This window comes from Eurosta solidaginis, chromosome X, assembly GCF_040869045.1.
Source record: "Eurosta solidaginis isolate ZX-2024a chromosome X, ASM4086904v1, whole genome shotgun sequence".
Taxonomy (NCBI): domain Eukaryota; kingdom Metazoa; phylum Arthropoda; class Insecta; order Diptera; family Tephritidae; genus Eurosta; species Eurosta solidaginis.
The window spans coordinates 178,576,067-178,588,884 of NC_090324.1; positions in this window are offsets into that span (position 1 = coordinate 178,576,067).

Consider the following 12,818-nt stretch of genomic DNA (forward strand, 5'->3'; position numbering starts at 1 on the left):
AAATTTGATGAATTTTGAAGCTTATAGCCGTAAAAAGGGGGCAAAAATTAGAGTTTATATGGGGTATATAATATATATACCACCGATCTCTATGATTTTTTCAGACAACAATATATGCTATATACGTAAGCATATGGTGAAATTTGAAGCGTCTAGCTGTTAAAAAAGGGCAAAAATTGCGCACAGTTTCTTATCTGAACAATCGGTTGTATGAGATATATACTATATATACCACCGATCTCAATGATTTTTTCAGACAACAATATATGCTATACACGTAAGCATTTGGTGAACTTTGAAGCTTCTAGCTGTTAAAATGGGGAAGAAATTGCGCAAAGTTTCTTATCTGAACAATCGGTTGTATGAGATATATACTATATATACCACCGGTATCTGTGATTTTCTCAGACAACAATATATGCTATACACGTAAGCATTTGGTGAAATTTGAACATATCTAAACGATTTTTAAGATAAATATAAAATAAAAAATAGGTAGGTAATCTGTGTGAGGATACAAAGCTTCACGTTTTTTGTGGTCTGCATGTAAAAACTATGACTACGAATCACGTCTTTCAAAAATATATGATGTAAACGTAACTACTTGATGAAATTTGATGAATTTTGAAGCTTCTAGCCGTAAAAAAGGGGCAAAAATGACAGTTTATATGAAGTAAACGTTCGATAGGTACCCTCAACTGCTCGACTAACTCACGGCATCTTCGACCTAAGAAACTAAATGAAGCACCTGTGTCCAGTAGCCTCGTCGGTCTGCCCTTTTAACAGTGGCAACAACTGCTCGACGTAGCATCCTCCGGTTTCGAAATCGATCCCTTGCCTTCAGTATCTTACGTGACACCCCACGACGACCTAGTAGCACGCAGTCAGCAAAGATTCATTCGCGGGCTTCTTTTTACCTCCTCATACGTTCTTCAAGGGACAGTCTGGCAAGGTTATTTATTTTGTTATTTATAACTTCATTTGTTGGTTTTGGTTTTATAAGTAATATCTGCTGATCGCCCCTTCTCACGAGGTCTTCCTCGAATGTGTTTGTCGACGCTTCTACTCTAGCGGGAATTATGTGGAGCGCGGTACCCCCGCTGTCATCGCCTCCGTTTCGCGTTTCCCGATAGGTTGCATACTGGACACTTCGGCGCGATGACGTCCACCTTCCCACACTTAAAACAAAGTATTCGCCTCTGAAACGACATGCGATCGGTGAATGCATGTCCTTCAACACCGCAATTCCAACAAACTAGGTTTTTACGACTTGCTTGCTCACGAGATGATGGGTGTTTGGTAACGCGATGATAATGGAGCTCCTCCACGGAGACTTGATCCTCATCTCCGGGAGACTCCTGCTCTTCCGGTGACGTAGCAACAATTTCGTTCACCTGGTATGAACGAGGCACAAATCCGCCTTGAGAAACCCGATCCCTACGAGGAAAACACCTTTCAACTTCCTTACAATCCATGCCGAGTTGCTCTATGGAGTAAACTACAATGGGGTATACTAATTTGTCCAACGATTCCAGCAAGCTCCTTCTGACAATTCGAACCATTTCATTCCTTAGACGCGAACGCAATATGCCGACAGCATGAAAAAAGTCATCAATCGTCTCTCCGAATTTCTGTTTGCGTTCAGTGATCTCTCTCATTAGATCGAAGACCGTGAGCTAAGATCCGAACTGCCGTTGTAACACGAATTGTAAACTTGGCCAGTCTAAGTTGCGATTTGTTCAGATGTACAACCAGTACCATTCACGTCCCTCTCCACTTAGCAGCCGATGAAAGTCTCTAATGATCTCAGCCCACGAACACCCATACTGCTTTTTCAAATACTCCAACCTAAATACAAAGTCCTCTATGGTCATAGAATCGCGGTGATCCTGATAACTGATCACCCACTTTTCTATGTTCATTTCAACTCTGTATTGAGGTTAAGGTAGTATCCTCTGTGAGGAGGAACGATGGTTTGCCGATGGAAGGCCCAGGATTGGACGCTGATTTGTTTGATTGTTGAACGCCGGTAACGGACCTATCGCCAACCTATCAGGAATATTATTATGTACATTAAATTTGTTGTTTACGTTTTCATTAAATCTTTCCTTTTCAGGTATCGAACGCATCGACTCTACTGACTCGCTGCTAATCTTATGCCTCCTTTTTTGTTAGGTATTCGTGGCCTATTTTTTTGGATGGCAGCTCCCACTTCGACACTGGCACTGCGTACGGTTTCACACATCGCCTGCATGCCTGCGCGCATTTCAACTAAATGGGCTTGTTGAGTTTCCATCATACTTTTTATTATTGGTGTTACTTCCTCGCGTATTTTTGGTGTTTTAGGCCTATAGGCCGTAACATTAGTTGCGAAATTGTGAAACGGAGGGGGCTCCTAAATGGTAACGACGGTGGCCGGATGAGTACCGATTGGGTAACTTGGGCTTGACCATATTGTTTGGGCTCTGTCCCCGTACTAGTTGTAACCTCTTGTATAATACCTTGTGGTGCACATTGTTCACTACCGCCTACATTTTCATCGCCTTTGTTTTTCGTACCTACGAACCTATCTGAAAGATCCATGAATGCGGGATCACCTTCATTCATTTGCTTATTTGGGTCTTCTGATGGCACGTTGGCTATTTTCGTTCTTGCTCGCGTATTGTGGGCCGGTGGCGTTTGATACATAACAATAATTAAAAAAAAATTTGACGACTTAAAAAAATCTGTGTGTAACGAGGCACAAAAAAAAACAACAATGTAAAATGTATCTACGTAACCTTAAAAGGGAAAACTATAATATAAAAACACAAAATGTATGCTAACTTCTATGAGCCTTGAGTGTGTACGAACATGCACCCACGTATAAGCGCTTCATACAAAATGAACCAAAAAAATTTATAGAAAAAATATATATAGATTTAAAAAGTTAATATGTGTATTGATGGAGAGGTATGAATATAGTATATTTGTAGGTTAAAAATCCTATGCTAAAGGAATGTTCATAAACGTATAATGACGTATTAACTTAACACATACACCAAAAAAATCAAATCTTTGTAAAACCTGGCTCCAAAAATAAACTACGAAAATTAATATAAAAACTCTCCAACATAAACAAATGTATAAAAAATTAAATAATTTAGAATATTATGCGTTGACGGGAGTTCGGATTTCCTGACTACTTGAGGAGGCTCAGGGTTCTGGAGCATAGCTGTTCGTTCATCTGTGGGTTGGTATGTGAATCCTCACTGATAAAATAAATAAACAAAACAAATAAAAAAAAACTATTTTTTGCTTCACAACATCTACCATTCGCGATGTAGTTGTGGTCACAAAATCTACTATTTATGGAACACAAAACTCAAAAATCTATGTTTTGGCTTCCACATTTGTAGCAATATCTATGAAACTAACCTCTATAAAAAAAAAACTGCAAAAAAAAAAGAAATCTAAAATAAAGTTTTGTGTTGTAAAAATGACGATGCAAATAGATCACCCTCATGTTTGGTGTCTATGCCACCGTTGGGTTATTTTATCAGATCTGGTGGGCTGGCTCATAATTACTGGTGCAATTACACTTTGTAAGAAATACACGAGCAGGTCACTTAGCTAGCTTAGATACCAGCTGACACCATAACCTTTTTCAAATGAACGTTTTTTCAAAAGCTTAAATACATTTGTAAGTGCGATATTAATTGAATAAAAAAAATAAATATAAATTTGTATTTCTACTATATGTTACTGAAGAATATTTTATTTCTTGCGAGGGCGCCAATTTCAGCTTCATTTCTTGCGCTCTGTTGAATTAAAAAAAATAATAAATATAGCGACCCCTTAGGTGTTTTAGTTTGGGCGCCATTATAAATATATGTCACGTACTCTTTGCTTTGGTTTCCGATGGCGTCCCTAGCTAGCTCGGTATATTTTGTGGGCCGTGGTTCTCAACCCGCCATCGTGCAACCGGACGCACACATATATTCATTTCCTTACGTCCAACCTCTTCGGATTCACTTACCCACCGCACCAGAGGAATCCCACCCAACCTTGGACCGCTCGCATCATGTAAACTACTCTGCGGTCACCCTAATGCTGTTCCAAATGCTCCTACTTACCTTCTCATCATTCCATCCTTACATCCCGTCCCAAAAGAAACTAACAAGCCATATTAGTTACTCTTTCACTTTCAATAACGCATTTTAATAACCATAATCTTAGAATGTATACATGAGTGAAATAATCAAGCTTCGTTTAGATTAAATTAAATTTTTTCAAACAAACTAATATATATATATATATATATATATATGCAAAATCGAGTTTAACGTTTATGTGTTCTTTCCTCACAAAAAAATTATATTTACACAAACATATAAAAATAAAAAACGTATTAAAACCAGTATGTATGTATGTATGAACCAGGCATATATATATAATAAAGATAAAAAAAATCACAATGTGCCCATAAATAAAAAAATTTCATATAAAAAAGATCTATGACAAAGATTCTTTTGGACTATATTCCTGGGTCTTTCTGTCGCCAAAATCACCAAACTCTTATCTGCTCAATTGGATTTCTATATAAAAAAAGTTTTAAAACACACCCGAATGCCTACCCAAAAGAGCTCTTTTATGTGGGGATTGGGGGACTTATTCCGCGCAGGGTTTATACCCTTTCTGCAAAAAGAAAAAATAAAACAAAAACAAGTAAAAACGGGACTGTCTTCGGCTGTGCCGAAGACTTCATACCTTTCATGAATGGGGCTGAACAATAATCTTATCCCGCTCGTAATCTCCGAATAACCGGATGTATAAGATAAGAAATATATAGTGAACAGATCTACATAACTTAACGATTTTTAAGATAAATATAAAATAAAAAACAGGTAGGTACTTTGTGTGAGGATGCAAAGTTTCAGGTTTTTTGTGGTCTGCGTGTAAAAACTATGACTACGAATCACGTATTTCAACAATATATGACGTAAACGTAACTATTTGATGAAATTTGATGAATTTTGAAGCTTATAGCCGTAAAAAGGGGGCAAAAATTAGAGTTTATATGGGGTATATAATATATATACCACCGATCTCTATGATTTTTTCAGACAACAATATATGCTATATACGTAAGCATATGGTGAAATTTGAAGCGTCTAGCTGTTAAAAAAGGGCAAAAATTGCGCACAGTTTCTTATCTGAACAATCGGTTGTATGAGATATATACTATATATACCACCGATCTCAATGATTTTTTCAGACAACAATATATGCTATACACGTAAGCATTTGGTGAACTTTGAAGCTTCTAGCTGTTAAAATGGGGAAGAAATTGCGCAAAGTTTCTTATCTGAACAATCGGTTGTATGAGATATATACTATATATACCACCGGTATCTGTGATTTTCTCAGACAACAATATATGCTATACACGTAAGCATTTGGTGAAATTTGAACATATCTAAACGATTTTTAAGATAAATATAAAATAAAAAATAGGTAGGTAATCTGTGTGAGGATACAAAGCTTCACGTTTTTTGTGGTCTGCATGTAAAAACTATGACTACGAATCACGTCTTTCAAAAATATATGATGTAAACGTAACTACTTGATGAAATTTGATGAATTTTGAAGCTTCTAGCCGTAAAAAAGGGGCAAAAATGACAGTTTATATGAAGTATATAATATATATACCACCGATCTCTATGATTTTTTCAGACAACAATATATGCTATATACGTAAGCAGTTTGTGAAATTTGAAGCTTCTAGCTGTTAAAACGGGGCAGAAATTGCGCAAAGTTTCTTATCTGAACAATCGGTTGTATGAGATATATATTATGTATACCACCGATCTCAATGATTTTTTCAGACATCAATATATGCTATACACGTAAGAATTTGGTGAAATTTGAAGCTTATAGCTGTTAAAATGAGGCCGAAATCGCAAAAAAAATATATATATACTATATATATATACTATATATACCATCATATATATATTATATATATCACCGATCTTTATGATTTTTTGACACAACAATACATACTATATACGTAAGCAATCGGTGAAATTTGAAGCTTATAGCTATTAAAATGGGGTAGAAATTGCGAAAAGTTTCTTATCTGAACAATCGGTTGTATGAGATATATACTATACATACAACCGATCTCTATGATTTTTTCAGACAACAATATATGCTATATACGTAAGCAATCGGTGAAATTTGAAGCTTATAGCTGTTAAAATGGGGTAGAAATTGCGAAAAGTTTCTTATCTGAACAATCGGTTGTATGAGATATATACTATATATACAACCGATCTCTATGATTTTTTCAGACAACAATATATGCTATATACGTAAGCAATCGGTGAAATTTGAAGCTTATAGATGTTAAAATGGGGTAGAAATTGCGAAAAGTTTCTTATCTGAACAATCGGTTGTATGAGATATATACTATATATACAAGCGATCTCTATTATTTTTTCAGACAACAATATATGCTATATACGTAAGTATTCTGTGAAATTTGAAGCTTCTAGCTGTTAAAATGGGGCTAAAATTTGCAAAAATATATATATATAAAAAAATAATATAATATAATATAAAATAATATAATATATATAATAAAATATATATATATATATATACGTAAGCTTCTCTTCCAATTTGCGTCGTGCTCCTCTTGATTTTCCCTACAAATTGGCCGGACGGGACCTACATGTTTTATGCCGACTCCGAACGGCATCTGCAAAGCAGATGAGTTTTCACTGAGAGCTTTTCATGGCAGAAATACACCCGGAGTGCTTGCCAAACACTGCCGAGGGGCGACCCCGCTTAGAAAAATTTTCTTCGAAATTAATATACCATTTCATTTTCATGAAAGGTATAAAAATAGGTAGGTAATCTGTGTGAGGATGCAAAGCTTCACGTTTTTTGTGGTCTGCATGTAAAAACTATGACTACGAATCACGTCTTTCAAAAATATATGACTTAACGTAACTATTTGATGAAATTTGATGAATTTTGAAGCTTCTAGCCGTAAAAAAGGGGCAAAAATGAGAGTTTATATGAAGTATATAATATATATACCACCGATCTCTATGATTTTTTCAGACAACAATATATGCTATATACGTAAGCATTTTGTGAAATTTGAAGCTTCTAGCTGTTAAAACGGGGCAGAAATTGCGCAAAGTTTCTTATCTGAACAATCGGTTGTATGAGATATATATTATGTATACCACCGATCTCAATGATTTTTTCAGACATCAATATATGCTATACACGTAAGAATTTGGTGAAATTTGAAGCTTATAGCTGTTAAAATGAGGCCGAAATCGCAAAAAAAATATATATATACTATATATATATACTATATATACCATCATATATATATTATATATATCACCGATCTTTATGATTTTTTGACACAACAATACATACTATATACGTAAGCAATCGGTGAAATTTGAAGCTTATAGCTATTAAAATGGGGTAGAAATTGCGAAAAGTTTCTTATCTGAACAATCGGTTGTATGAGATATATACTATACATACAACCGATCTCTATGATTTTTTCAGACAACAATATATGCTATATACGTAAGCAATCGGTGAAATTTGAAGCTTATAGCTGTTAAAATGGGGTAGAAATTTCGAAAAGTTTCTTATCTGAACAATCGGTTGTATGAGATATATACTATATATACAACCGATCTCTATGATTTTTTCAGACAACAATATATGCTATATACGTAAGCAATCGGTGAAATTTGAAGCTTATAGCTGTTAAAATGGGGTAGAAATTGCGAAAAGTTTCTTATCTGAACAATCGGTTGTATGAGATATATACTATATATACAACCGATCTCTATTATTTTTTCAGACAACAATATATGCTATATACGTAAGTATTCTGTGAAATTTGAAGCTTCTAGCTGTTAAAATGGGGCTAAAATTTGCAAAAATATATATATATATATACTATATATATACTATATATACCACCATATATATACTATATATACCACCGATCTTTATGATTTTTTCAGACAACAATATATGCTATATACGTAAGCATTCGTTGAAATTTGAAGCCTCTAGCTCTTAAAATAGGGCAGTAATTACGAAAAGTTCCTTATCTGAACAATCGGTTGTGGGGGATATATACTATATATACGGCCGATCTCATCAATTTTTTCAGGCAACAATACGTGCAATATACGAAAGTATATGGTGAAGTTTGAAGCTTCAATCTGTTAAATTGGGTAAGATATTACAAAAATCCTCTTTTTCTGAAAAATCGGTTGTATGGAGGATATATGCTATAGTGGTCCGATCTGGTCGGTTCCGACAAATGTCTAATCGGACACCCAAATACACCCGCTCACCAAATTTTATCAAGATATCTCAAAAATTGAGGGACTAGTTTGAATACAAACAGACAGACGGACAGACGGACATGGCTAAATCAACTCAGCTCTTCAACCTGATTATTTCTGTATACTTAATGGTGGGTCTATCTATTTTCCTTTAAGGACTTACAATTTTCGGTTTCGTGACGAAATTAATATACCATTTCATTTTCATGAAAGGTATAAAGACAGCGTAATTAATTGTTTTGGTATATTTTGTGACTGATAGACGCCTTACAATTTTATAAATTTTGATTAAATACGAATATTGCGTTTAAGACTAAAAACAGAAAAAATGTATGGTGACTCTGATAAACGTCTATGCATATCAATGCGAAATTCAATTTTGTACAATTTTACACTTGGGATAAAAAAAACAATTTTTAAGACTACCCTGACTCGTTTGTTAATTCTATTTACTATAAAAAGCTTTTGCTAATATTATATTATGGTGACATTTTTATAGGTGACTGCTATAACGAGGTGGGTCACTCCAACGGTAGGGCGAATAGCAAGGTGAATAAAAAATCCAATTTGATGCACGTTTCCGAGATGCGATAAAAGAATTTAAATGTGATGGGATGCAATAACAATTGAATTGATGAGAATGATGTATGAATGTAATAATTTGAAGATTGAATGTGTAGAAACTGAGATACCATGGCGCTTGAAAAGGGCTTCACTGGCCACCTTCGGTTCCCACTACGAGAACAAAATCACAATTAGCGCCAGTTACATTTTTTTATTAAGGCTCCCAACGCCGATTTGGCGGTCACGCGCCTTATGTCACACATATGTTAATATTATATTGCCCACATACCTACAAGCAATATAAAATGAATGTATCGCAAAAAAAAAAAAATTTAAATAAAAAAAAAAATCAAAAAGGTAATAAATTTAGAATTAGGAATTAACGCAAGAAAACTATAATCGAGTGGGAATCTTCACTCAGGAAAATCCGTACCTGCGGATTTATCGAGGAGATTTGTGACCGAAGTCGAAATTGAGGTCGCGTGAACACCAAAACGGCGCGAAAGTCCCTATGATTTAAAAAAAAAAATCTTTATCATTTAAAGACTCACCAGGTAAATAACTATTCCACATCTTTATGCTGCCAGGAGGTCCAGTCCTGGTGGTTGATTGTTGTGTGCCCTTTTCCTTTTAAATTTTCGACCGAGAACACGCTTTTAATTGAAGGCAATTAGCCTTATATCAAAAATACAAAATTATTGCTTTCGGCACTACACTACACTACACCTTTCTGGATCTTCGCGCACAGGGAATTTTAAAAAACTTAATAACAAAAAAAATTGAATATATTTTCTTTTTTTTTTTGGAAAGCGGAGCGCGCACTTCAACCCGATTTACTGCTATACTTTACTTTAATTTTGATCTCCTCCAGTTACCCCCTTTATACTGTCCAAATCCCTGAAATGAACCGTTTCCCTATGCCGTTTCCCACAGTCTTTCTTTCGTCTACCGCAATCATGACCACCCTATATCTATCCCTGTCCTTATTCTCACCCCCTCATGCACGCCCCTCTGGCAAACTTACAAATAAAGCTTTTTTTGTCATTGTGAATCTATGTGAAAATCACAATGGTATTTTTTGGAAATTTTAATTTTACATTTCTCGTGTTTACATATTTGGCAAACACGCTTTTACAATTTTTTGGGCAGATCAAATACATGTGGGGCTCTCTATCCATCCAAGCGGGCCAAGGTGTGAATGAAGCCCAACGCGGGGACGACCCACGACCTGACACTGTCTCCTGCTTCGCGAGCTATGCAGGGCATTTGTGTAGGCTAGTATATATTGGATATTGGACCGCCCAGGACGACTTGACCCTCATCGCCGGAGAGAAATTTACGGGAAGATTATTATATATAAAACTCAAATATAAGCGGGTTACTTTGTGGATATTTTGTTTACCTTCCTTTCAGGTTGGCTGACATCATTGATCGGTTGTTGCTCTCCGGACGACTTGACCTTCGTCGCCGGAGAAATACTGAGTGAATGAAGGAGGACTATTGCTTGAGGTCCTTGGCATGCCACGCACCTAGTCTTCTTCCCGAAAACGTTTCCAGCACGTACATTACCTAACGCTCGCGTTACTCTGCGCTAAATAAATTTTTTGCAAAACTTCGCTTTTATATTTTTCTTAAAATCGCTTAATACGAAGTTGCGCTTATATATTTCTTGTCCGGGTACAAACCGCAATTCAAGGATTCTTCTGTTGTATCGCTCCGCGTTTGTTTCATAGATTTCGTGTAAATTTTCTTTAATCTTCTCCTCATTAATCTCATTCTTTCGCTGTCTTACAGCAACAGTAATTCACTGTCGTTACTGTTCCGGACTTAACTGATTCAGCTATTTGTAAGAAAATCAAAATTTATTACCAAAACACATCTGTTCTCAGAAGTAAAACTAGCAATGTGTGCCTGCTTAACTCTCTCTTGGAATATGATGTTTTGTTTTAACTGAAACATGGCTGAATTCGAGTCTCTTTGATGCCGAATATTTTAATTTGGTCTTTTTGACGTTTTCCGAAAAGACAGAGATCCTGTTAAGACTGGCTGTTGCAGAGGAGGTGGTGTACTGGTGGCAGCTCCTTGCAATTTGCGTGCTTCGATTTGTGACTTGCAAGATATGGATTCCCTTATCGACCAACTTTGTGTCCGGCTGTGTGGTCCTAGTGGTCATCTCTACATTTGCGTTTCATACACACCCCCTTCAAGTGATGAATGCGTTTATAAATCTCATGGTGACAATGTTCTTGCTCTACAACGTGTTATCGGCAATGATCAATTATGTGTTCTCGATGATTTTAATTTGAGCACCGTCAATTGGAGTTATCTGGAGAATAATACATATCTGGCTGCTGGAAATGTTACTAGTGGTATTGAGTCATATGTCATTGATAATTTTTTAAGTGTGGGCCTAGCTCAAATTAATAGTATTTCTAACAGCTTAAATCGTTTCTCGATCTAATTTTTGTAAGTAATGATTTGAACTTTAAGTTGTCACAGGCAGCAACTTTTATATCCCCTCCCAATCTGCATCATAATCCGTTGATATTAGAAGTTGAATTCTTCGAGTTCTTTAAAATTTCCCCTGCTTTGGCTAAAGCGTCTTTTAATTTTAATCGAAGCGATTTTAATGCTTTGGATGTTGAGTTGAGTAAGATTGACTGGGAGCCCTCTTTTAAAAATAACGAATTTGCAGGCTGTTTTAACATTTTTAAAAGCTCTCTGGCTTCGCTGTGTAATAAATTTGTCCCTACTTTTAAGAGCAAAATTTACAAGTTTCCCTGGTATTCTTCTGAACTTAAACATCTTAAAAATTTTAGAAATAAAATATCCAACTACATTGAGTTGCATGTTTCTTATAATAAAAAATTCAATGATTTGAATAAGTTACTTTACTCGAATTATATATCTAACTTTGAAAACAATATTAAGAATAATTCTAAAAGCCTCTGGACGTATATAAAGTCTAAAAAAATGGCTCCAGTATTCCTAAAACTGTGTTTTATAACGATGACACAGCATCTTCAATTAATGAGGCCGCGAATTTATTTGTAAACTTTTTCTCTTCAAACTTTGTGTCAGAAGGGGAATTAACGGACAACGAACGTTCCGCTTTACGTCTTAGTTTAAAAGACTCTGTCTCTATTAACTTTGGGTCCTTGGCATTATCTGAAAATGATGTTATCGAAGGATTGAATTCCGTCAAGGATTCCTCTCAGACGGATGTTGACGGGCTTTCCATGAAATTCTTGAAGAATTGCACCTCGCTTGTGAGGCCTCTCACGTATATTTTTAACTTTTCTCTATCTTCTGGAGTGCTCATTGATGATTGGAAAACCACTTCTATCACCCCTATCTTTAAAAGTGGCAATAAGAGTCATATCTCGAACTACAGACCTATTTCTAAATTATCATCTGTTGCTAAATGTTCGAATGCATCGTGAAAGAGAAACTTTATTTTCAAGTGAAGCATCTTATTTGTCCAAACCAACACGGATTCGTACCTGCGAGGTCAACTGTTTCCCATCTGTCGGTCTTTGCCGAGGACTGCCATTCATGCTTTCGGAATGGCCTTCAAATTGACACGATTTATACTAATTTTTCAAAGGCATTCGACAAAATTTCTCATAGTATTCTCATTGAAAAACTCAGTTTTATGGGTCTTCATTCTAGTTTCCTTAAGTGGCTCATGTCTTACCTGCAATGCAGGAGTTGCACGGTTGCTATAGACGGTGTGTTCTCAGAGCCATTCTGTGCTAAATCTGGTGTACCACAAGATAGAATCTTAGGGCCTTTATTATTCACCTTATTCATAAATGATATATCTTCTTGTTTCAAAACGTCTAAATATCTTTTATATGCAGATGATCTTAA